The sequence below is a fragment of the Panthera onca genome, chromosome B3 (genome assembly GCF_046562875.1).
Source record: "Panthera onca isolate mPanOnc1 chromosome B3, mPanOnc1 haplotype 2, whole genome shotgun sequence".
Lineage (NCBI taxonomy): Eukaryota > Metazoa > Chordata > Mammalia > Carnivora > Felidae > Panthera > Panthera onca.
In genome coordinates, this window is record NC_138344.1 from 22,729,524 (window position 1) to 22,757,486 (window position 27,963).

The following is a 27,963-nucleotide window of genomic DNA, read 5'->3' on the forward strand; positions in this document are numbered from 1 at the left end:
ATACTCTAGTTCCATCCACATTGTTGCAGATAGTAAGATTTTATTATTTTTGATAACCTAGTAATATTCCATTATGTATATATACACACACATACATACACATGTATATCTGTATCTTTATCATCTATCTATATCTATCTATGTCTGTATCGTCTATTTATATATATTTCCTTAATTCGGTTACTATTGATAGCACTGCTATAAACATTGGGGTGTATGTGCCCCTTTGAATCAGCATATTTGTATTCTTTGGATAAATACCTAGTACTGTAATTGTTGGGTCATTATTTTTAATTTTTTGAGGTACCTCCATACTGATTTCCAGAGTGGCTGCACCAGTTTGCATTCCCACCAACAGTGCAAAAGTGTTCTCCTTTCTCTGCATCTTCACCAACACCTGTTGTTTCCTGACTTGTTAATTTTAGACATTCTGACAGGTTTGAGGTTGTATCTCATTGTGGTTTTGATTTTGTATTTCCCTGATAGTAGGTGTTTGTTTTAAAATCAGAGCAGAGAGAGCAGGAAGAGCTGCCAGCCAGCCACCAGCCCCATAGAGCTCAGCAGGAAGGAGGGCGGGAGCTAGGGAAAGAGGGCAGCAGGAGTAGGAGAAATGCCAGGTCAGGGAAAGGAAGAAAGAAAAGGAGCACTGGAGGAGGAAAAGCCAGTGATTGAGTGAGGGTGCACATGAAAATTCCTGGTAAGTGCTTTAATGACGTTGTGATAATTTAGGAGAATGCCCTTCTTCCTGGGGGACAACAACTGAAGAGTTTAGAGCATTTTCATTTGGACCCATGAATGCCCATTGAACAGATACTTGACACCTACATGTAAACTTCAGATCTTAGCACAACCATAAGGCTTGTCCTTTGTGTGGGGAGGAGATAGCTCATGTTCTGTGGAAATGAGCCAGTAGCAACAACTTGATGCAGATGCTGGATCTGGTTTGGAAGAAGTGGAATTGAGCTGGGAATATTATCTAGAAGAGACAGGGTCCACTGTAATTCCCCATGGATCTTTTAAACATGTGGACACACATTTGCAAAATAGGTTTGATCCTGAGATAAGACTGGAGGTGGCTGTGAAAACAGACCTTGAAACCAACTGGGCTGGTCACCACCATCATTACCACCTGTGAGCAGTTGCTCCTCCTCCCCTGCAATAGCTATGGGGATGGGCCAGAGGGCAGAATTCTGGTGTGACATCAAGAAGGCTGACTTCTACCTGGTTGAAAGGTGTGACCAGAATAAGAAGACCATTGAGGGGAGCATAGGTGGCTCAATTGGTTAAGCGTCTGACTCTTGGTTTCAGCTCAGGTCATGATCTCATGGTTTGTGAGTTGGAGCCCTGCATAGGGCACTGTGCTGTCATGCAGAGTCTGCCTGAGATTCTCTCTCTCCTTCTTTCTCTGCCCCTCCTCCGCTCTCTCTCTGTCTCAAAATAAATAAACTTAAAAAAAGACCGTTGAAACTCCAGAAGACATCAGAGATAGTGTCTGATTGGGATGAGTTTCTGCGGCAGTCCCTGAGGAGAGGTTTCAATCCCCCTGGTGTACTGATAGAGGGCATCTATAATGGAAGGAATCCTTTAGATCTCATTGATCCTGGCTCTAGGTTAGAATGTTAACCTTTCCAAGACTCACTGATTACTTGATTTTTACTGAAGCTGCATTAGAAAGAACTTGAAAATTATGACAATTTTGAGAATTTTGTTGTATTACTTGGATCCATTTCTTCATCAGGTAGGTTGGGCTGCTCGGTAAGGATATGAGCTTTAGCCCCCACTAGCCATCTGACATCTGAAACCAAATGACAAGAGATTTTGCCAAACTGAAAGATGAGGAGGAAGAGCAATTGCCATCATACTTATTTAGGGACAAGTGATTAGTACTCATTTATTCTCTGTAAATATGAAATGGGAAGCTGTGGAACCCTGGTCACCTTGTGGGATCTCTCCTACTACAGTAGTAAAGCTTTCTTATGAGAAGTATTTCTTGGTGGAAATGGATGATTTGAAATCAGAAAATCATTCAAGGTGATCTTTTGTATGCCATGCCCACAGTCCTGGTATTTTCCCTATACAATGGAGTCTGAAAAATGCTTTACACCTCAGCCACCCTCCTGGATACCCTGGCCAAGAATTTGATTGGACCAAATACCTCAAACAGTGTGGTGCTGAAACTACTCCCCAGAGGTGCCTTTTTCCGCCAATTTCTGAGCATGAATTTAAAAGAGAATATGAAGCTTGAGACAGTGAATATTCTTATCCCTGAAGAAGTGTGTGTTGCCACCATTACTGCAGTGAGAGGCTCCTACCTGTGGCTCCAGGTGGGTTCTAAGGAGCTCATACATGAATGTACTATAGTTGTAGAATCCATGGATGTATTTCCTTTGGGCTGGTGTGAAACCAATGCCCATGCCCTCAGTGCCCCTAACAGAACACAAGTACACAAATGGAGGAAATTTTTCTGGTTCAGTCAGAAAAACAAATGCCATCTTCCTGCACTGTCGATGAGAGCCTGATGAATTAAGAGCAGAATTCCCCAGATGATTAATGGAAAATGACACTTTCCAAGGATATACTTCAACCACCGTTGCTTCTCAGGGCTATATCTTAACTAAGAATCCATGAGCTGCCTCAATTTGTAGGACATGGTAACTATATTCTGGTCCTCAGAGAGGTCCTCACTTTACTTATCAATGAACGTATAAACCCAGTCTTGCCTTCAAGAGTTGCAGCTGAATAAATATTCTGTGTGGCATGGATGTAGGGAGGTTCTAAAAGTCAAATACAAAGGAAAGAGTTACTGGGCTACTGCTGAGGTAGTGAAGATAGTGGGTTTGGTGCCTGAGTTCTGCTGTCAAACCTACATCAGACTGGAGTTCTGTCCTAATCTCCGCATCCCTTGGGTGGTTCTTATTAAGTATTCTGAGAACTGCTCTGTGCTTACAAAGACCAGTATACACACTGTATGGGAAGAAGAAAAATAAAATAATTGGGAGGCCATGAGCATGGTAAGTTAGCATGTGCCCTGAAAAAAAAAAAAAAACAGTAAGAGGAGGAAGAGGCAGAAAAATATTTTGACCCATAGAAGAAATACTCCTCTGCATCTGTTGATAACAGAAATTTTAAGGATGGGTCTTTGAGTGGAGAAAAGACAAAACAAAACAAAAAAGACCAAAAACAAAAAAAGACTAGAAAGGACCAGAGAGCATCACCAGAAATACCAGCTCTACAGGCAACACAATGGAACTAAATTCATATCTTTCAGCACTCACTCTAAATGGACTAAATGCTCCAATAAAAAGACATAAGGTATCAGAATGACTTAGAAAACAAGATGCATATACATGCTGCTTACAAGAGACTCATTTTAGACCTAAAGACAACTGAAGATTGAAAGTAAGTGGATGGAGAACCATCTACCATGCTAATGATCATCGAAGGAAAGCTGGATTAGCCGTACTTATATCAGACAAACTAGATTTTAAAATGAAGACTGTAACAAGAGATGAAGAATGGCATTATATCATAATTAAGGGTTCTACCTACCAAGAAGAAATAACAACTGTAAATACTTATCTGCCCAACGTGGAAGCACCCAAATATATAAATCAATTAACCACAAACATAAAGAGATTCATTGATAATAATACCATAATAGTAGGGGACTTCAACATATCACTTACAACAATGAATAGATCATGGAAGCAGAAAAATCAACAAGGAAACAATGGCTTTGGATGACACACTGGACTGGATGTATTTAACAGATAGAGTCAAACATTTCATCCTAAAGCAGCGGAATATATATTCTTCTCCAACGCACATGGAACATTCTCCAGAAAAGATCACATACTGGGTCACAAATCAGTCCTTAACAAGTACAAAAAGATAGAGATCATACGTTCCATATTTTCAGACCACAACATTATGAAACTCAAAATCAACCACAAGAAAAAATTGGAAAGACCATAAATTCTTGGAGATTAAAGAACATTCTATTGAAGAATGAAGGTATTAACCAAGAAATTAAAGAGGAAATGTAAAAGTACATGGAAACAAATGAAAATGAAAGCGCAAGAGCCCAAAACCTCTGGGATGCAGCAAAGGCAGTCCTAAGAGGGAAGCATATATCAATACAGCCTTCCTAAAGAAGGAAGAAAGGGCTCAGATTTATCTAACCTTAAACCTGAAAGATATGGAAAAAGAACAGCAAATAAAACCCAAAACGAGCAGAAGAAGGGAACTAATAAAAATTAAACCAAAAATCAATGTTAACAAGCAACAACAACAACAAGAACCACACTAGAACACATCAAGGAAACCAGGAGCTCATTCTTTGAAAAAATTAAGAAAATTGATACACCCCTAACCAGATTGGTCAAAAAGAAAAAGGAAAGGACCCAAATAAAATCACTAATAAAGAGGAGAGATCACAACCAACACCACAGAAATACAAACAATTATAAGAGAATTTTATGTGCAAACATAACCCAACAAATTGGGCAATCTGGAAGAAATGGGTAAATTCCTAGAAAGATATAAACTAACAAAACTGAAACAAGAAGAAATTAGAAAATTTTAACAGACCCATAACCAGTAAAAAAGTTTAATCAGTAATCAAAACTCTCCCAAAAAACAAGAGTCCAGGGCAAGAAGACTTTCCAGGAGAATTCTACCAAACACTGAAAGAAGAGTTAACACCACTTCTTTTGAAGCTGTTCCAAAAAATAGAAATGGAAGGAAAAGTTACAAACTCATTCTGTGAGGCCAGCATTACTTTGATTCCAAAAATCAAAGACTTCACTAAAAAGAACTACAGACAAATTTCCCTGATGAACATGGATGCAAAAATTCTCAACAAGATACCAGCAGACAGGATTGAAAAATACTTTAAAAGAATTATTCACTTAGATCAAGTGGAATTTATTCCTGGGATGCAGGAATGGTTCAATATCAACAAACTAATCAATGTGATACATCACATTAATAAAAGAAAGGATAAGAACCACATGATTTTCTCAATAGATGCAGAAAAAGCATTTGACAAAATACAGCATCCTTGCTTGATAAAAACTAGAAGGAAAATACCCCAAGATGATAAATATGATACAAAAGACCCACAGCTATCATCATCCAAAATGGGTAAAAACTGAGAGCTTTCTCCCTAAGGTCAGGAACACAACAGGGATGTCCATTCTCACTTCTCACCACTACTTTTCAACATAGTGTTGGAAATCCTAGACTCAGCAATCAGACAATAAAAGAAAAAAAATAAAAGGCATCCAAATCAGCAAGGAGGAAGTCAAACTTTCACTTTTTGCAGAGGAAAAGTAAAATCTATCTATCTATTTTGAGAGAGGGAGAAAACATAAGTGGTGTAGAGGCAGAGACAGAGGTAGACAGAAAAATCCCAAGCAGGCTCTGCACTGTCAGCACCGAGCCCGATGCGTGTCTCAAAACCTATGAACCATGAGATCATGACCTGAGCTGAAATCAAGATTTGGCCACCCAGGTGCCCCTAGGGACTTGGATTTTTAATTTGTTCTGTTTCCAACTCATTGTGCCCTCATACTGAACAAAAATGTCTCACACTAAAAGAAAAACAACACACTCTGGCACATACAAGAAATATATTTTTTAACAACTTTGATCCTATTTCACAGTTCAAAGTCTCCAGAAACATCTTGTCTTTCCTTTTCCTGAGACTCCTTTTGTCTTACAGTTTTCATTAGAAAGGACACCCTTTTGGGTATTAAACACAGAAAAAGGGGTTCTGGTATGAGTAAAAAATTTACTGGCTGTCTTTCCACCATTAAGGTTATATAGAGGTGAGGGTCTGATTTTCCAAGACCAACTGGAGAGCCCATGACCCGATTATATCTCATCTTCAGTGAGGAACAATTAAAATAATTCAGTTTTTCTCTTCCCCCTTCCCTTTCAGGTTTGGACAATCCCATTTCCAATGCCTCTCCTGCTTACAATCTGCATATTGATTGGACCTCAACTTTGTTGGTACCCTCTTGTTCCCATGGAGGGAGCACACAGCGCTTACCTATAGTGTCTTTTCCTCTCATTGGTTACTTTGTGCAGCTGTAGAGCTACTCCCAAGAGATCAGCTTGTTTTTCCATTTTCTTTTCTTCTTTCTCTCCCTCCATCACATCCTGATTATTGTACATCCTGAAAGCTGACTCTATGAAATGAGTGGGATTAGTGTGGAATCTAGAGCCAATTTTTGAAGTTTCCTATGGATTTCTAGAGCACTTTTAGATGTGAACTAGGTACTGAAAACCACTTGACTACCTTAAGCCTTCCAAGTTTGTAATCCATGTCAAGCAATCCTGAAGCCTTTCCAAAAAGACTGATAGATTCTCAACTGTCCCTTGTTGACTCTCCCTTAATTTTGACAAGTTTATAGGAGATATACTAATCTCTTGCACAGCTTTAAAAAGAAGGTTATGAAAGCACCCTAAACTCTCTCTCCCATCAAAGGAGTTAGGATTCCATTCAGAGTCAGCATCCAGCACTGTCTCTTCACTTGGTCTCTAAGAGCCTGACCTGGCTGATATTCTGTATCAGCTTATTCCCTGGCTTTTGCTAGCAAATATTTTTCTTCTGCCATTAGAAAAGTGGTTCTAAAAGCTTAAAAGTCTTCCCAGGTCAGATTGTGCGTAGAAAAGATACCTTGCATTGAATTTATAAACTCAATGTGGTTAGCCCATACCCCTTTGGTGTGTGACTTCCAATTGTATATGTCTGAAGTATAAAATGGGAACTGCACACTGATAAGATACCTGTTTCCAACAGGTACTTGCCTCAGTGAAAGTATTCAAGTCTCAGACTTAAAACTGGTCTCTAAACTGGAAGTGATATCTGGTAAGGGAGGATAAAACGATACAGGAGAAGTCAGAAATGGATTTGAGGGCACTAATAAAGATTAAGGGCAGGCACTGACATAGCTGAAGGAGCTGGGGTCTGAGTGTCAGGGGAATAAGGGAGGAACTCATTAGGACCCAGTGGCCAATTTAGAGGTAGAGACAGGGATTTGGGAAAAAGACCTCTAACTTTATGTGGACCTGAAGGAGTGGGTCTTCTTCATCATTTACGTATTTTTTAAAATTTTTTAGTTTATTTATTTTTGAGAAAGACAGGCAGAACGCATGGGAGGGAGGGGTAGAGAGAGAGGGAGACACATAATCTGAATCAGGCTTCAGGCTCTGAGCTGTCAGCACAGATCCTGATGCAAGGCTCAAACTCACAAACCGTGAGATCACAACCTGAGCTGAAGTTGGACACTTAACTGACTGAGCCATCCAGGCACACCATCAAACTGGTATTTTAGTATAGAAAGCATTTTTAGGATTTTAGCTTTGGTTTTTAGTTTAAAAAATTTACATTTCCCTTGTATGTATATTTATATTTCCCTCATTTTGATATAATGCCATAAAGCACTGAATATATGCAATCCCATCCCATTTTTTCCTCTAAAAAAATAAGCCCATTTGCAATATCATACTAAAATTTAAGTTTCCATTTTCTGGCCACTTCTCTTCATGCTCCAAAACGTATTGTGGCTAGGCTGTTTCATAGAAGAAAATCATCTGATTTTGGGATGGGGTGGGGGTACCTGAATGTTTTCCAATTCTGGATAACGCAGCTCAATGGGTTTACTTTTGTATAAAGCTTGTGCTTTGGATATTCTTCAATTCTTTCTTAGGATCTCCTTGCACCCTCCCAAAGGTTAGTGATGACACAAATATCACGTGATCTTGCCCACAATATGTTTGAGACTTGGCAGACTTGAAACCAGGCCCACAAGGAGAGAGGGGAAACGCCAGCGTGTTCAAGTGGCTCTGCATAGTCTTGTATTAAAGAGTAGGGAGCTGGTACATAGGCTGCTTCCTCAACTCCCTCAACACCTGGGTAGTCCCAAAGAGTGTACTCAGGAAGTGGCTCAGGAAAGCCTGACTTAGATTCAGTAATTCAAAGTGCACTTTCTTCCTTAGGAGGAAAAAGAAAAGCTCATGACAAGTTCCGTCTGATGTCTTGACAGGGGTCCCAGAGGGAGGGCTCCCTGGACAACAGTTCTTCTTCTTCTTCTTCTTCTTCTTCTTCTTCTTCTTTTTTATTTTATTATTTCTTTTTAATTTACATCCATATTAGTTAGCATATAGTGAAACAATGGTTTCAGGTGTAGATTCCTTAGTGCCCCTTACTAATTTAGCCCATCCCCACTCCCACAACCCTTCCAGTAACCCTCTGTTTGTTCTCCATATTTATGAGGCTCTTATGTTTTGTCCCGCTCCCTGTTTTTATATTATTTTTGCTTCCCTTCCCTTATGTTCATCTGTTTTGTCTCTTAAAGTCCTCGTATGAGTGAAGTCATTTGATATTTGTCTTTAAAACTCTGACTAATTTCACTTAACATAATACCCTCCAGGTCCATCCACATAGTTGCAAATGGCAAGATTTCATCCTTTTTGATTGCCGAGTAATACTCCATTGTATATATATACCACATCTTCCTTATCCATTCATCCATCTATGGACATTTGGGCTCTTTCCATACTTTGCTTCTTGTTGATAGTGCTGCTATAATCTTTGGGGTGTATGTGTCCCTTCGAAACAGCACAACTGTATCCCTTGGATAAATACCTAGTAGTGAAATTGCTGGGTCGTAGGGTAGTTCTATTTTTAGTTTTTTGAGTCACCTCCATACTGTTTTCCAGAGTGGCTGCACCAGCCTGTATTCCCACCAACAATGCAAAAGAAACCTTTTTCTCTGCATCCTTGGCAACACCTATTGTTGCCTGAGTTGTTACTGTAGCCATTCTGACAGGTGTGAGGTGGTATCTCATTGTGGGTTTGATTTGTATTTCTCTGATGATGAGTGATGTTGAGCATTTTTTCATGTGTCGGTTGGCCATCTGGATGTCTTCTTTGGAGAAGTGTCTATTCATGTCTTTTGCCCATTTCTTCACTGGATTATGTGATTCTTGGGTGTTAGAGTTTGATAAGTTTTTTTATAGATTTTGGATACTAACCCTTTATCTGATATGTCGCTTGCAAATATCTTCTCAAATTCTGTCAGTTGCCATTTAGTTTTGCTGATGGTTTCCTTCACTGTGCAGAAGTTTTTATATTGATGGGGTCCCAGTAGTTCATTTTTGCTTTTCTTTCCCTTGCCTCTGGAGATGTGTTGAACAAGAAGTTGCTGCAGGCAAGATCATAAAGGTTTATGCCTGCTTTCTCCTCGAGGATTTTGGTGGCTTCCTGTCTTACATTGAGGTCTTTCATGCGTTTTGAGGTTATTTTTGTGTATGTTGTAAGAAAGTGGTCCATGTTCATTCTTCTACATGTAGCTGTCCAGTTTTCCCAGCCCCACTTGCTGAAGAGACTGTATTTATTCCATTGGATATCCTTTGCTGCTTTGTCAAAGATTAGTTGGCCATACGTTTGTGGGTCAATTTCTGGGTTCTCTGTTATATTCCATTGATCTGAGTGTCTGTTCTTGTGCCAGTACCATACTGTCTTGATGATTACAACTTTGTAGCATAGCTTGAAGTCTGAGATTGTGAAGCCTCCTGCTTTGGTTTTCTTTTATAAGATTGCTTTTGCTATTCAGGGTCTTTTCTGCTTCCATACAAATTTTAAGATTATTTGTTCTAGCTCTGTGAAGAATGCTTGTGTTATTTTGATAGGTATTGCATTGAATGTGTGATTGCTTTGGGTAGAATCAACTTTTTAACAAAATTTGTTCTTCCTAACCAGGAGCATGGAATCTTTTTCCATTTTTTGTGTCTTCTTCAATTTCTTTCATCAGCTTTCTATAGTTTTTAGCGTATAAAATTTTCACCTCTTTGGTTAGACTTATTCCTAGGTATTTTATGGTTTTTGGTGCAATTGTAAATGGAATCGATTCCTTGATTTCTCTTTCTGTCACTTCATTGTTGGTGTATAGGAATGCAACTGATTTCTGTGCATTGATTTTATATCCTGCAACTTTGCTGAATTCATGAATCAGTTCTAGCAGTTTTTTCATGGAATCTTTTGGGTTTTCCACATAGAGTATCATGTCATCTGCAAAGAGTGAAAGTTTGACCTCCTCCTGGCCGATTTGGATGCCTTTTATTTCTTTGTGTTGTCTGATTGCAGAGGCTAAGACTTCCAATACTATGTTGAATAACAGTGGTGACAGTGGGCATCCCTATCTTGTTTCTGACCTTAGGAGGAAAGCTTTCAGTTTTTCTCCACTGAGGATGATATTAGCATTGGGTCCTTCATATATGGCTTTTATGATCTCATGGTATGCTCCTTCTATCCCTACTTTTTTGAGGGTTTTTATCAAGAAAGGATGCTGTATTTTGTCAAATGCGTTCTCTGTATCTATTGAGAGGATCATGTGGTTCTTGTCCTTTCTTTTATTGATGTGATGAATCATGTTAATTGTTTTGCAGATATTGAACCAGTCCTGCATCCCAGGTATAAATCCCACTTGGTCGTGGTGAATAATTTTTTTAATGTATTGTTGGTTCTGGTTGGCTAATATCTTGTTGAGGATTTTTGCATCCATTTTCATCAGGGAAATTAGTCTATAATTCTCCTTTTTAGTGGGGTCTCTGTCTGGTTTTGGAATCAGGGTAATGCTTGCTTCATAGAAAGAGTTTGGAAGTTTTCCTTCCATTTCTATTTTTTTTAACAGTTTCAGGAGAATAGGTGTTAAGCCTTCCTTAAATGTTTGGTAGAATTCCTCTGGAACGCCATCTGGCCCTGGACTCTTGTTTTTTTTGGCATATTTTTGATTGCTAATTTGATTTCCTGTTTATGGGTGTGTTCAAATTTTCTATTTCTTCCTGTTTCACTTTTGCTAGTGTGTATGTTTCTAGGAATTTGTCCATTTCTTCAAGATTACCCATTTTATTGGCATATACTTGCTCATGATATTCTCTTTTCATTGTTTTCATTTCTGTTGTGTTGGTTGTGATCTCTCCTCTTTCATTCTTGATTTTACTTATTTGGGTCCTTTCCTTTTTATTCTTGATCAAACTGGCTAGTGGTTTATCAATTTTGTTAATTCTTTCCAAGAACCAGCTTCTGGTTTCATTGATCTGTTCTACTGTGTTTTTGGTTTTGATAGCATTAATTTCTGCTCTAATCTTTATTATTTCCTGTGTTCTGCTGGTTTTGGGTTTTATTTGCTGTTCTTTCTCCAGCTACTTAAGGCGTAAGGTTAGGTTGTGTATCTGAGATCTTTCTTCCTTCTTTACGAAAGCCTGGATTGCTATATACTTTCCTCTTATGACCGTGTTTGCTGTGTCCCAGAGGTTTTGGGTTGTGGTGTCATCATTTTCATTGACTTCCATATACTTTTTAATTTCCTCTTTAGCCCATTCATTCTTTGGTCGGATGTTCCTCAGTCTCCAAGTATTTCTTAGCTTTCCAAATCTTTTTTTGTGGTTGATTTCGAGTTTCATAACATTGTGGTCTGAAAATATGCATGGTATGTTCTCGATCTTTTTGTACTTACTTAGGGCTGATTTGTGTCCCAGTATATGGTCTATTCTGGAGAATGTTCCATGTGCACTGGAGAAGAATGTATATTCTACTGCTTTAGGATGAAATGTTCTAAATATATCCGTTAATCCATCTGGTCCAGTGTGTCACTTAAAGCCATTGTTTCCGTGTTGATATTTTGATTAGATGATACATCAATTGCTGTGAGTTCGGTGTTGAAGTCTCTTACTATTATGGTATTTCTGTTAATGAGTTTCTTTAAGTTTTTGATTAATGGATTTATATATTTGGGTGCTCTCACATTTGGCACATAAATGTTTACAATTGTCAGGTCTTCTTGGTCTATACACCCCTTGATTATGATATAATGCCCTTCTACATCTCTTGATACAGTCTTTATTTTAAAGTCTAGATTGTCTGATATAATTATGGCTACTGTGGCTTTCTTTTGCTGATTATTAGCATGATAGATGGCTCTCCATCCCCTTACTTTCAATCTGAAGGTGTCTTTAGGTGTAAAGTGGGTCTTTTATAAACAGCATATAGATAGGTCTTGTTGTCTTATCCATTCTGTTACCCTATGTCTTTTTATTGGAGCATTGAGTCCATTGAGGTGTATAATGAGTAATGAAAGATATGAATTTATTGCCAGTCTGTTGCTTGTAGAGTTAGAGTTTCTGGTGGTGTTCTCTGGTTCTTTCTAATCTTTGTTGCTTTTGGTATTTATTTATTTATTTATTTATTTATTTATCTGTTCTCCCCTCAATGAGTACCCTTTAAAATTTCTTGCAAGGCTGGTTTAGTGGTCACAAACTCCTTTAAATTTTCTTTGTCTGGGAAACTTTTTATCTCTCCTTCTATTTTGCATGACAGCCTTGATGGGTAAAGAATTCTTGGCTGCATATTTTTCTGATTCATCACATTGAATATATCCTGCCACTCCTTTCTGGCCTGCCAAATTTCTGTGGATAGGTCTGCTGCAAACCTGATCTGTCTTCTCTTGTAGGTTAAGGACTTTTTTTTTTACCTTGCTGCTCTCATGATTCTCTCCTTACCTATTTTGTGACTTTGACGGTGATATGCTTTGTTGATGGTCCGTTTTTTTGTTTTTTGTTTTTTGTTTTTTTTAATCTAATGGGAGTCCTCTGTCCTTCCTGGATTTTGATGTCTATGTCTTTCCCCAGGTTAGGATAGTTTTCTGCTATGATTTGTTCACATAACCCTTTTACCCCCATTTCTCTCTCTTCATCTTCTGGGACCCCTATGATTCTGATGCTGTTCCTTTTTTTAGATTTGTTTTTAACATTTATTCATTTTTGGAGAGACAGAGAGAGAGAACAAGCAGAGGAGGGACAGAGAGAGGGGGAGACACAGAATTCGAAGCAGGTCAGCACAGAGCCTGATGCAGGGCCTGAACTCATGAAACGTGAGATGACCTGAGCCGAAGTCAGACACTCAACCAACTGAGCCACCCAGGCTCCCCATGATTTTGTTCCTTTTTAATGAGCCACTGATTTCTCTACTTCTTAAAACATGCTCTTTTGCTTTAATCTCCCTATTTTTTTTTCTGCTTCATTATTCTCTATAAGTTTGTCCTCTATATTGCGGATTCTCTCTTCTGCCTCATCCATCCTTGCTGCCGTGGCATCCTTCAGTGATTGCAGCTCAGTTATAACATTATTTATTTCATCCTAACTAGTTTTTACTTCTCTTATCTCTGTAGAAAGGGATTCTAATCTATTTTCGACTCCAGCTAATATTCTAATTATCATGATTCTAAATTCTGGTTCAGATATCTTGCTTCTATCTGTGTTGGTTAAGTCCCTGGCTGTCATTTCTCATGCTCTTTCTTTTGGGGTGAATTCCTTAATTTAGTCATTTTGAAGGGATAAAAGGAATTAATGATGTAGAAAAAATTAAAATTAAAAATATTAAAACTAAAAATTAAACACACACACACAAAATCGAATAAATGGTGCTAGATCCTTGTGTTTTGGTCTGGGTGTTGAAAGTGTCTTGATAGATTAGACACAAAAGGGGGCAGGAAGAAAAAAAAGGAAATCATTTGAAAATTTGAAAAAAATGAATACACCAAAGTAGACTAAAATGATATGATGGAAGTAAAGTATAATTTGAAAATTTTACACAAAACTAAATCATGTAGTAGAAAAAAAATTAAAGAAAACTATTTTCAATAAAAACTTTTAAAAAATGATTTTTTTCTCTTTCTGTATTCAAGAAAAAGAAAATAAATGAAAAAGAGAAAAAAGAAAAAAGAAGTTATTTAAAAATTTGGAAAAGTGAATACAGTGTAGTAGACTAAAATAAAATGATGAAAGTATAATAGAATATGAAAAATTTTTCACAAAAGTAAAAAATATAGTAAAAAAATAAAGAAAAATATTTTTAATAAAAATTGAGAATAAAAATGAATTTTTCTTTCTGTATTCAAGAAAAAGAAAATAAATGAAAAAGAAAAAGAAAAAAAGAAATTGTTTGAAAATTTGAAAAAGTGAATACAGTGAAGTAGACTACAATAAAATGATGGAAGTATAATAGAATTTGAAAAAATTTACACAAAAGTAAAAAATATAGTAAAAAAATTAAAGAAAATATTTTTAATAAAATTTGAAAATAAAAAATGAATTTTTTCTATTTCTCTATTCAAGCAAAAGAAATGAAAAAGTGAAAAAAAGTAAAGAAAATGGAATAGATGGACTTGCTAACACACTGAAATATCACTGAAATTACTTCACTTTCCCCTAGAAGTCAGACCATGAAGCACTTTATACTCCATAAACTAAGCAGGTGGTGAGAATTGTGTTCTTGAAAAGTGAGGTTGGACCAGTTGGGCGGAGCTTAGAGTAACATCTCCGTTCTCCACTAAATGGCGGTGCTAGCCGACTGGGGTGGATTGTTGTGGTGCTGGTAGGTGTGTATGTGCATGCCCAAGAGCAGTGAAAATGGCGTCACCCAGCTACCCAGTCTCTAGTATCGGAACTCTGTTCTCCCCGATCAACAATCGTGCACCTGCCCTTTGTCTTCACCTCTTGTCCACTCCCTGCTTTTACACTGTCCATGACCAAGCCCCAAGTAGTACCTCTCTCCCAAGTTTTGTCTCAGGTGTGGCTGTTTTCCCTGGTCCCTTACTTCTGAGGGACTGTGGCTTTGACCCGTTCTGCCCCTCTGTGGAGGGTCTCACCAAGCAATGGCCAAATGCCAGCTGCACCCAGGAATTCTTGTGGAACTGTGCTGCTGCTGATGCACAGAGACTTGGCCAGGTGGCAGCCAACCCCAGAAAAAGTTTGCGAGATAGTGTAGCAGCAGAGTTTCAGGGATTATGGAAAATCACAACACACATCTGGCACCAGGCTTCACCCTTCATGACCTTGTTCCAGCACGAATGAATGTGGCCGTTCTCTGGGGTCTGCTGGGATGAGGTGGCCGCAACAGTCTCTACCAAATGTCCTTCCAGCAGTGGAACCGTTTTTCCCCTTGTGGCCCAGGAACCTCCCAGACCCCTCTGCTCCTGGGGATTCACCCTTCCCACCAGTGCACCACCAAGTATGGAGCTGTGGAGTTGCAGACTCTGTGCTCCTCTTGTTTGTAGTCTTAATGGAATTTGAACCCTCTCTTTTCTCCTTTCTCCATTTTTAGTTTAGTCCCTGTGGCTCTTTCCAATTTTCCACTTTCTCTCCAAGCTGCTTTTGGGGAGGGGTGCTTTCCCCATTTTCTGCCCCCGCCTCGTCTCCATCCTCTCTCCACATGCAAAAGTGCCTCCCTGCCCTCCACGGCTTCTCTCTTCCCAAGTTTGCCTCTCTGTGCTGCGTACCTGCTGAATTCTGTATTTCAGGTTGTGAAGATTGTTGTGTTAATCCTCAGATCAGTTTTCTAGGTGTGCAGGATGTTTTAGTGTTGGTCTGGCTATATTTCATGGATGCGAGACACACAAAAAACTTCCATCCAGTTTCCCCATCTTGGCTCCCCTCCATTTGGCTATTTTTAATGAATGCCTTGGACCACAGTTCTTAAATGAAGAAACAGAGATAGTAAAACAGTCCCGTGTATTCTTAGAATGTATTTGGGGGCCCAGAATACTGCCAAAAGTCCCTGATCACACTGTCTCTACAGTCTGAAGTCTTAAAGGTCAGCAGGCTTGGATGGGATAGAGCCTGGAGGACACTGTGCTGCTCCTAGAAACAAAGTTGGCAAAACAAACAAAGAAACCTGGAGGCTGGAGGCTGGAGGCAGGCTGCATGGAAACAGTGATCTGAAAAATGCCTGGGGGCACACAGGGAGATTATTTGGTTTCTTGGAGTGCTTCCCCGAGAGGCAGTGTTCACAGAGATACCTCTCAGGGGACAAAGGAGCTGGCTGGTGCCATTCCCCACCTGCTCCATAGCATAAACACAGAGCCACCTGTGGGAAGCAGCACAGAGTTGACACTGTCTACCTAATTTACTCACACCAAACCCCCACCCTTGTGCTCTGGTGGAACTGGTCTTCTCAGTCAAGCTTCCCTCAGCCCCAGTACACAGAAGGTCCCTGTTTCAGAATACCAACACAAAACCCTTCCTACACTGTGTCTCCCAATCAGAGAGTTTTGCAAGGCCTCAGTTCTAGTGGAAGTATTATCGGGTCTCATTTCACAAGCAGACTATAGCACACTCAGTTAAAGCTTGCAAAAATCTGGGCAGGGACCAAACACTGCCTACAGCAAATGAGAGTTTCTGAAGAAAATTTGCCTGAAGGATAGAGCAGCCCAAGCACAACATCAGAACCCACAAAAAGCACACAAGATACACTCCCTGAAGCAACAGACCTTAGACATTAAATGATCTCACTTTCATAAAGCCATTATTTTCAAGATAAGGAAACATAACAGGTTTTTCTAACACAGAGAAGAAGGCAGAGCCTAGGAAAAAAATGCCAATACAGAGGGATTCATCCCAAATGAAAGAAAAAGATAAAGCCATGGCCAGATATATAAATAAAACAGATATAAGTAACATGCCTGATTAAACATTTTTTAAAGTTTATTTATTGTGAGACAGAGTGAAAGAGAGGGCATGCAACCAGGGGAGGGACAGAGAAGAGAAGGAGAGAATGAGAATCCCAAGCAGGCACCACACTGTTAGCACAGAGCCCAACTCATGGTTCAAATACGTGAACCATAATAAGATCATGACCTGAGTCAGAATCAAGAGTCATATGCTTAACCAACTGAGCTACCCAGGTGCCCCGTCTGATGGAGAATTTAAAGCAACAACCATAAAGATACTTGCTGAGCTTGCGAAGAGAATGAAAGACTTCAGGGAGACCCTTACTGCAGAGATAAAGAGTTAAAAAGAGTCAGAAATGAAAAATGTATTGAATTAAATTGTAAACAGTCTTGATGCAATAACAGGCTGTAAGACATGGAGGAACAAATTAGTGATATGGAAGACAAAAATAATAAAGAATAATGACACTGAACAAAAGAGAGAAAGGAAAATTATGGAAAACAAGAAGAAACAAAGGGATTTCAGTGATTCCATCAAACATTATACCATTCATATTATAGGAGTTCTGGGAAAAGAGAGAAAAAAGGGGGCAGAAAATTTATTTTATCAGACTTCAGAGGAGTTAAGATGGCACAGTAGTAGGAGGGCCTTTGGCTAGTCTCATCCCTTGAACACAGCTAGATCAACATTATACCATTCTGAATGCCTAGGATATTGATGTGAGGATTAAGAGAACAATCTGCATAATCTGAAGGAGAGAACATGGCAGGTATGAGGTGTAGAGAGGAGAATTGGGGGATAGAGAAGCCACAGTGCTGCAGAGGGATGGGAGTCCTTTTCACAGAGGATAAAGAGAGAGAGCAGCAGGTCAGTTTCATGCAAGAAAAGCACTCCTCCAAAACCACTGATGGGGGAATCGTGAGGAACTATCACATGGTTTTGCAAATAGTGGAGCTGAACTTCTGAGTCTTTGGAAGTCTGCACCATTTGCTGGAGTAGATCTTGGAAGGCAGCAGTGTCCCAGGAGAGAAGCAGGGGAGGTCTGGGAGTGGATAGAAAACAGCACGATATGGGAATATCCTGGGTTTCTCTGGAAGAGAGCATTTTTCTTAATGGAATGCACTTGGAAGAGGGTATATTGCTTCTCCAAGGATAAAAGACCTGACTGTCACCTTTGAGCAGCCATTCAACAGCAGGGGACAGAGGAACATACAGAGGGCAAATAAAGTGGTCACAGTTTTTGCTGTGCTTCGTTATAAGCTCTAGGCTCCTGCATGGCCTTGGGCTACTGCTTTCCTGGGACAAAACAGCTCTAGAGAAACAGTACTTTGAGACTCTCCTCTGAAGGAGGAGAGTTGGTCTGCCCTTTGCTGGTTTCTTTAAGATTTGGAAATTAGAGTCAGTGGGGGACCAGAGATAAAACACAGGAGAGCTATGGCACTGGGTGTGTCAACAGCCTGGGCATAGAAGGGCTGAGGGAAGAGATCTTATGGAAGCTTGGGACACAGAAAGGAAAATTATTCATTTGTTTGTGAAGGCTACTTGAACAGTAGTGGATGCCAGCTCCCCTACCCAGGATGAAAGAGCAGTGTGACACCATTTTCCCCTACTCCCCAGCACGGTGGAACTTCAGCGAGCAACACAGAGACCCCAGTCAAGGCTGGGCCACTTACCCCTAACCTCACCCTCCCTGGGCCCTACATGGACATCTTTACAAGGGCACGTCTGATTTTGAACCAGCACAGAGGGCCTCTCCTACAGAGGACGGACACAGCCTTCCACCACATGCATCAAGTCTACTGATCATAGAGCACTCTAAAGCATCAGTTTCAATTCTTGTGGAAATAGGACTAGACTTTTTCTTTTTTCTTTCTTTCTTTCTTTCTTTCCCTCTTTTCTTTATTTTCTTTTTTTTTCTTTTCTTTCTTTTTTTCATCAGGCTTATAATTCTTTTTTCATTTGGGTTTTCTTTGGTTAACTTTCTCCTTTGTTGGATAAGGCTTTTTCTTTTCTTTTCTTTTCTTTTCTTTTCTTTTCTTTTCTTTTCTTGGCTTGGCTTTTTCTTTCCTTAGCTTTTATTTTTTTCTTCTTTTTTTTTCTTTCTTTTCCTTTGGAATCAGGCTTATAGTTTGTTGTTTGTTTTTTTGTTGTTCCTTTCCTCTCTCTCTCTCTCTCTCTCTCTCTCTCTCTTCCTCTCTCTCTCTTTCTCTCTCTCTTTTTTTGAACAGGTTTTTTTTCTTTTGTTTTAAAAACAAGCTTATTTTACCAAACAAATCAAAGCACACCTAGTTAAAGGTCCAAACACTCCTCACTGCAAACAAGAAGGAACTCTACAGAGGACTGACTTTAGGGAAAGAGTAGCCAAAACACAACAGCAGAGTAGCAGAGTGCACATAGCACACACAAGAAACAGTAAAGTGCCATGCCATGGACATTGTATAACCCCTTCTTAATATGGTATTACTCTCAGAAACAGAAAGCGTAACAAGCTTTCATAGCACACAAAAGACAGAAACCTAGACAAAATGACAAGACTAAAGAATTCTCCCTCAAAGAAAGATTAAAAGCCACAACCAGGGATTTGCTCAAAACAGATAGGAATAATATATATGAAGAATTTAGAACAACAGTCATAAGAAAAGTATCTGGGTTTGAAAAAAAAAAAACCATAGAGGACGCCAGAGAAACCCTTGCTGTGGAGAAAAAAGACTTAAAAACTAGTCAGGCTGAAATAAAAAAATGCTATAACTGAGATGAAAAACTGACTGGAGGTAATCACAACAAGAATGGAAGAAGCAGATAATCAAAAAGGCAAATAGGTGACATAGAAGATAAAATTATGAAAAATAATGAAGTTGAAAAAGAGAGTGAAAGAAAACTAATAGATCATGAATATAGACTTAGGGAAACCAGAGATTCTATAAATCACAATAATATCCATATCATAGGAGTCCCAGAAGAAGAGAGGGAAAAAAGGACAGAAAATTTATGTGAACAAATTATAGTTGAACTTCCCTAATCTGGGAAAGGAAACTGGCATTCAAGTCCTACAGGAAAAGATAACTCCCTTCAAAGAAAAAAAAAACAAAAAACAAAACAAAACAAAACAAAAAAACCCTCAATACCAAGACATATCAAAGTGAACTTGCAAAATACAAAGATAAAGAGAGAATATTGAGAGCAGCTAGGGACAAAAGGTTCTTAGCTTACAAGGGTAGACATATAAGGTTAGCAGCAGACCTGTCCACAGAAACTTGGCAAACCAGAATGGAGTGGCATATACATTTAATGTGCTGAATGGGATGAATATGCGACCAAGAATGCTTTATTGAGCAAGGCAGTATTTCAGAATAGAAGGAGAGATAAATAGTTTCCCAGACAAGCAAAAACTAAAGAAGTTTGTGAACACTACACCAGCTATGTGAGAATTATTAAAGGGGACCCTTTGAGCGGGAAAGAACAAAAGCACAAAAAGGCTAGAAAGGAAGAGAGACAATCTACAGGAAGAGCAACTTTATAGGTAATGCAGTCCAACTAAATTCATATCAATAATTACTATGAATGTAAGTGGGTTTATTGCTCCAATCAAAAGACATAGCATGTCATAATGGATTAAAAAAGGATCAATTGATATGCTGCTTACAAGATACTCATTTTAGACCCCAAAACACCACCATATTGGAAGTGAGGGGGTGTAGAACCATTTATCATGATAATGTGCATCAAAAGAAAGCTGGAGTACCCATACTTATCTCAGACAAGCTAGGTTTTAAACCAATGACTGTAATAAGAGATAAATAAGGTACTAAATCAAAATAAAAGGGGCTATCTAACAAAATCTAACAATTATAAATATTTATGCCCCCAAGTTATGATAATCAAATACATAAATTAATAAAAACTTAAAGAAACTCGATCATAATACAATAATAGTAGAGGTATTTAACACTTCATGTACAACAATGGACTAATCATCTAAGCAGATCAACAAGGAAACAATGGCTTTGAATGACACACTGGACCAGATGGACTTCACAGATATATTCATAGCATTTTACCCTTAAGCATCAGAATACATGTCATTTTATTTCTTTTTTTTTTTAATGTTTATTTATTTTTGAGAGACAGAGAGAAACAGAGCATGAGCAGAGGAGGAACAGAGAGAGAAGGAGACACAGAATCTGAAGAAGGCTCCAGGCTCTGAGCTGTCAGCACAGCGGGGTTGAACCCACAAACCACAAGATCATGACCTGAGTCGAAGTTGGATTCTTACCAACTGAGCCCCAGAGCCCTAGAATACATGTTCTTTTCAAGTGCACATGGAACATTCTCCAGAATTGTTCACATACTGGGTCATAAATCAGCCCTCTACAAGTACAAAAATATCAAAATCACATCATGCATATTTTTAGATCACAACACTATGAAACTTGAAATCAACCACAAGAAAAAATTTGGAAATCCCTCAAGTACATGGAGGTTACAGAACATCCAACTAAAGAACGAATGGGTTAAGCAGACAATTAAAGGATGAAAAAATATAGGTAATCCAATGAAAATGAAAAGACAACAGTAAAAAAAAAAGAAATAAAGAAAAAAAAAGAAAGAAAGAAAGAAAAAGAAAAAGAAAAAAATAAAAAAACCTTTGGGCTGCAGCAAAGGCGACCATAAGGGGGAAATATATAGCAATACAGGCCTTACTCAAGGAAAAGAAAAGTCTCAAATACACAACTAACCTTACCTAAAGGAACTGGAAAAGGACAGCAAGTAAAGCCCAAAACACCAGAAGAAAGGAAATAATAAAGATTAGAGCAGAAAACAATGAAATAGAAATTAAAAAACAGAGTCGAACAGAATAATGAAACTAGAAGCTCTGGTTCTTTAAAAAAAAAAATAACAAAATTGATGAACTCCTAGACAGTCATATCAAAAAGAAAAGATAAAGAACCCAATAAATAAAATCACGAATATAAGAGGAGAGATCATAATCTACATCAAAGAAATACGATTGTAAGATAATATTATGAGCAATTATATGCCAAAAAATTGGGTAATATGGGAGAAATAAATTCATAGAAACATATAAACTACCAAAACTGAAACAGGAAGAAATAGAAAATTTGAACAGACCCATAACCAGAAAGAAATTGAGTCAGTAATCAAAAATCTCCCAACAAACAAAAGTACAGGGCCTGATGGCTTCCCAGGGGAATTCTACCAAACATTTAAAGAATTAATACCTATTCTTTTGAAACTGTTCCAAAAAATAAAAATGGAAGGAAACCTTCCAAACTCATTCTATGAGGCCAACATTACCTTGATTTAAAAGCCAAGACCCCATTAAAAATGAGACTTACAGACCAACATCACTGATGAACATGGTTGCAAAAATTCTCAACAAGATACTAGCAAATAAAATCTAACATTACATTAGAAGAAATATTCACCATGATCAAGTGGTAATTATTCCTGGACTGCAGATCTGGTTCAATGTCTGCAAATCAATCAGTGTGATACACCACATTAATAAAATCAAGGATGGGAAATGTATGACCCTGTCAAGAGATGCAGAGAAAGCATTTGGAAAAAAAAAAAGCATCGTTTCTTGATATAAACCCTCATGAAAGTAGGAATAAAAACATTCCTTGACATCATATATTAAAGAACCACAGTTAATATCATTTTCAATGGGGAAAAACTGAGAGCTGTTCCCCTAAGGTCAGGAACACAACAGGGATGTCCACTCTCACCACTCTTGTACAACATAGTACTGGAAGTCCTAGCCTCAGCAATCAGACAACACAAAAGATGAAGGGCATCCAAATTGGCAAAGAAGAAGCAAAATTTTCACTCTTCACAGATGACAAGATGCGCTACATGGAAAAATGCAAGATACTCTACCTAAAAACTTCTAGAACTGATGCATGAATTTTGCAAAGTCGCAGGATACAAAAGTAATGTACAGAAATCAGTTGCATTTCTGTACGCCAATAATGAAGCAGCAGAAATAGCAATCAAGGAATCAATCCCATTTACAATTGCACCAAAACCCATAAAATACGTAGGAATAAACTGAATCAAAGGGGTAAAAGATCTGTTATAGAACACTTATGAAAGAACTTGAAGACAGAATGAAATGGAAAAACATTCCATGCTCATAGATTAGAAGATCAAATATTGACCCAAAGCCATTTCCACATTAAATTCAATCTCTATCAAAATATCAACAATAGTTTTCATAGAGCTGTTACAATTTTAAAAAAATATATATGAAACCAGAAAAGACCCTGAATAACCAAAGTAATGTTGGAAAAGAAAAAGCAAAGCTGGAGGCATCACATTTCCAAACTTCAAGCTGTATTACAAACCTGTAATCATCATGAGAGTATGGTACTGGCACAAAAACAGACACAAAGATCAATGGAACAGAATAGAGAACTGAACCCAAATATGGACTCACAAATATATATAGTCAACTATTCTTTGACAAAGCAGGAATGAATATCCAATGGGAAAAGACAGTCTCTTCAAGAAATAGTGTTGGGAAAACTGGACATCTACATGAAAAAGAATGAAACATTTCCATTTTTTTACACCACACATTAAAAAAAAAAAAAAAGCTGAAAAGAAGTGCCTGGGTGGCTCAGTTGGTTAAGTGTCCAACTTTGGCTCAGGTCATGATCTCATTACTCATGAAGTTGAGCCCTGAGTTGGGTCCTGTGCTGACAGCTCAGAGCCTGGATCCTGCTTCAGATTCTGTGTCTCCCTCTCTCTTCCCCTCCCCTACTTGTTCTCTCTATCTCTGTCTCTCTGTCTCTAAAAAATAAATAAACATTATTATTTTTTAAATAAGCTGAAAATGAATTAAGGACGTAAATGTGAAACCCAAAACCATAAAAATTATAGAGGACAGCACAGGCAATGATTTCTATGACATCAGCCTTAACATCATTTTTCTATATATGTCTTCTGAAGCATAAGAAACAAAAGCAAAATAAACTATTGGGACTATATCAAAATAAAATACTTCTGCACAGCAAAGAATGCAATCAGAAAAACTAAAAGGAAACCTACCGAATGGGAGAAGTTATGTGCAAACGTAACATCCAAGAAAAGGTTAGTATACCAAAGTATATAAAGTAGTTATACAACTCAACAATAACATAAAACAAATAATCCAATTAAAAATGGGCAGAATATATGAACAGACGTTTCTCCAAAGAAGACATCCAGATGGACAAAGATACATGAAAAGATACTCAGTATTGCACACCATCAGGGAAATATAAATCAAAACTACAATGAAATATCACCTCATGCGTGTCAAAATGGCAAAATACACACACACACACACACACACACACACACACACACACACACAAGAAATAACAGGTGGTGAGGATGTGGTGACAAGGAACCCTCTTGTGCTATTAGTGAAAATGCAAACTGATATAGCCACTTAGAAAACAGAATGGAAGTCCCTCAAAAAATTAAAAATAGAACTACCATATGATTCAGTAATTACACTATTTACTCGAAGAATTAAAAAAAAAGCATTAATTAGAAAGGATAGATGCATCCCTGTGTTTATTGCCACATCACTTACCTTAGCCAAATTATGGAAGCAGCCTGAGTGTCCATGGATAGCTGAGTGAATAAAGAAGATGTAATGTATAAAGGGATGTTATTCAGCCACAAAAAAAAGGTATGAAATATTTTAATTTGCAACAAAATGGATGGATATAGATAGTAAAATGCTAAGTGAAATAAGTCAGTCAGAGGAAAATACCATATGATTTCACTCACATGTGGAATTTCAGGGGGAAAACAAGCAAAGGAAAAAAAAGAAAAGACACAGAGAGAGAAACCAAGAAATTGACTCTTAACTATAGAAAACAAATAGGTGGTTACCAGAGGGGAAGTGGGTGGAGGGATGGATAATATAGGTGAAAGGGATTAAGAGTACTTCTCTTGATGAGCATGGAGTAATACATGAAACTATCGAATCCTTGTATTGTACACCCAAAACTAATATAACACTGTATGTTAACTATGTTAAAATAAAATTTAAAAAGAAAGGTTAAAAAAACACAGCTCCACAAAGACTCTTGAACCTTGCTAAAATTTCTCTTGTAAGTCTTGGTAACCAGCCCTTATTTTACAAATCTCCAGGGAATATACTCTTAGATTCACATGACACATTTAAGAAAGCACCAAACCGGGCATGCACACCATCTTGTGATCTAAAAGTAAAGATGTTCTGGAATTGGAGCAGACAGCATCTGATAAGACAGCTTTCCCAAAATGCATGAACCAGGCTTGTGTACTTTTTTCCACTGTTGCTTCTACTCTGTCTCTTGTAGAAAGACCATGCCTTTGTCCATATTTACCAAACACTGTAAAAGGAGAAACCTTTTCCTTTCATTGAAACCTTTCGGAAATAGCCTCATCATAATCCCATGACCAAGTAATCTTTTTACTTCCTTTCTTATAAAGGGTTAAAATATTCAGAATTCACAAAGGTTTTTCTTTCATCTTGATTATTAATGCACTCTAGATTCTAATCCAAATTCATGTTTTTTAACTTATAACTTTATAGACAGTATTATTGATAATGTATTTTGTTTCAAAACATTCTTTTATTTTTTTTTAAAGTTGATCTATTTTTGAGAGGGAGAGAGAGACAGAGCATGAGCAGGGGTGGGTCAGAGAGAGAGGGAGACACAGAATCAGAAGCAGGCTCCAGACTCTGAGCTGTCAGCACACAGCCTGATCCAGGCTTGCACCCATGAACGAGGAGATCAAGAGCTGAAGTCAGACACTTAACCAACTGAGCCACCCAGGCGCCCCACCAAAACATTCTTTTGAGATAACAATACTTATGTATTTGTGTTTATGTTTTAAAACATCTTTAATATTTTTGTTTTGCAAAAAGTGTGTCAGTTATTGCTTTATTTATACTCTTGCACTGTATCTTCTGAACTTGTTCTTCTCTTGCTGTATTCAACTGTTCTATTTTCTTTTTATAACATATCAGAAAACTCCCATTGGTTCACCTAGTTAACCCTCTATTTATCTGGTGACCTACATGCTTGAGTTCTTGGTTTATAACCATCCTGCAATTTAGAATTCTCATTGTGTTTTGATTTAATACTTGTTGTCTGTCAAACATTTGTAAAAATTATGTACTCAATAAGTGATGCTGGTGGAACAATTTGACATAATCTCCAATCCTTACAACCTTGAGAAACTATAGGTTTTACATAAGAAGTGTCAGAGTGTCCCCTCTTAAGCTTCTTTTTTACTTAAATATGGTCTTTAGTGGTTTACAACTGCAATGTACTTTGCCTCTGACATGACGACCAGGAAAATCTTCCCTGGAACTGAAGAAAAAAAACACTAAATAATGAAAACTTGACACTTTATCAGTGATGTTTTTGAGGAAAGATCTTGATCAAAAGGGGTAAACATAAAAATTAATAGAGAAAAATCTCACTAAAATGGACTCAGGAGTTCAGACCAGGGAGAACTCATACCATACCACTGCTTATCAACCCTTTGCAGACCCAAGAAGAAAAGGGGTGTCTTGCATTCCCAACAGGAAAAAGACTATAATGTACCACTACAGGAGGAGGAAAGGTTTATTTGTTTTCCTGGTGAGCAATAACTCAGCGAGTTTGAGACCTTCACAACTTAACCAATGAAAAGCTTCTGCACTTTGAACTCCCAGTTTATTCCAAAGACTTTCTGTTAAAAAATAAATAAATAAAAATAAAACCTCTTCCAATACCTCATTTCTTCTATAAGAGTAGCCCTTTTGGGGTTCCTGAGTGGCCCAGTCAGTTAAGCATCCGACTTCAGCTAATGTCATAATCTCATGGTTGGCGGGTTTGAGCCCCATGTCTGACTCTATGCTGACAAGCTCAGAGCTTGGAACCTGCTTCAGATTCTGTGTCTCCCTCTCTTTCTGCCCCTCCCCCTCTCTTTCCCTCTCTCTCTCTCTCTCAAAAATAAATAAACATTATATATTTTTTAAAGTAGCCCTTTTGCTGTTGTTGTTGTTCTCCAGATTCGTCCATGGTTTTGCAGTAACTTATATGTCCCAAATTGCAATTACCTGTTATTTCTGAATAAAATGTTTTTTTGCTGGTAAAATAACTACTATTTTTAGTAGTTATTAGAAGTAGTAGTAAAAACACTACTATTTTTTATGTTAACACCACAAACTGATGAGTGGGGCCATTTGGGCAAGCAATGAGGTTTCTGACATGGTTATATGTCCCTGGAATGTCATCTCTACTGACAGCTCTACATTCTTGAGGCATAGGAAACTAACGGAAAACTTTTGGGCTTGGGTGATGTCATCTGAGATAGTGTCCCACCAGTATTGAGTCTTTCTCACTCAAAGGGAAGGTCCTCCAGAGTGTTGTCAAAATAGAATATGTGTGATCCATGTGGTTATCCAGTTGGGGTATTGGTCATGGGAGGGAGGTGGGCTGGCATAACATAACTTAGAGGCTTCCCTGAAGAATGAGCTGCATATCTGGTACAGATTATTATGAGCTTTCTGAGATCAAAGGTATATTCAGCAACAGAATCAGTGGCTTCTAATTCATTTCCCAAGGAGCTCACCCAGGGCATATAAAGATTCTGGACACGTTTATATCCCAGACTAAGAGAGATGTGGAGATGCTATTTAGGAAATCCTGGAAACAAACAGTGATGGCGATGGACAAATCATGGGGGCACAGCCACTGTAACCAGATAGGTTTTTGTATGGACAATCATAAAGCCACTTAGCTTGTAGCAATATTTGATGTACAAAAAACAAGGGAAAGTCATTTACACATTGCTGCCTTTAGAAAGCCCATTGCCTGAAAAAGAATTCAATCCATCTGCTCTCATACTCAGTTGTATACTTTCCTAAACCCTTCTTTGTTGTATTTTTTTAATGTTTATTTATTTTTGAGACCGGGGAGGGGGGCATAGAGAGAGGGAGACACAGAATCTGAAGCAGGTTCCAGGCTCTGAGCCTGTCAACACAGAGCCTGACATGGGGCTCAAACCCACAAACTGTGAGATCATGACCTGAATCAAAGTCGGACACTTAACTGACTGAGCCACCCAGGCACCCCCTCAGGCATTCTAACAGGGCTTTCCAACATTCCCCACTTTTCTACCTAGTGGGTGCAATTGTGGGCTGGAATGATATTGTTCCAGCATTATATCTGGGTGATTGTTAGGCCTGAGGTATTTACCAACAACCCTATCGCTCAGGCCATATAAAGCCGTAAGAATAGCCAAAACCAAATCAAGTATTCGCATTATATGAGCTTGGGTTGATTCCCTTCTGGCTGAGCTATTTGTATGTTGATTGAGGATGAGTGTGGTTGCTCTCAGGGAGAAAGTCATGGGTTACCTCATTCAGTGTGGTGTAAGACTTGC

General features: G+C 38.3%; 1 long non-coding RNA gene and 1 pseudogene across 2 annotated transcripts in view; both read left to right on the top strand.

Annotated features, from left to right (window-relative positions):
- Positions 1–27,963, top strand: part of LOC144612754 (uncharacterized) — a 90,341-nt gene that overhangs the window by 39,282 nt on the left and 23,096 nt on the right. The window contains exon 3 of one of the 2 annotated variants that reach the window (XR_013555925.2): positions 5,945–6,228. The exons of the other annotated variant lie outside the window; for it this stretch is intronic. This is a non-coding gene — a long non-coding RNA (uncharacterized LOC144612754). Of the gene's footprint in view, positions 1–5,944; positions 6,229–27,963 lie in introns of those variants that run through there. 2 annotated transcript variants of the gene reach the window in all.
- LOC132669611 (scm-like with four MBT domains protein 1 pseudogene) lies at positions 902–3,052 on the top strand (annotated as a pseudogene).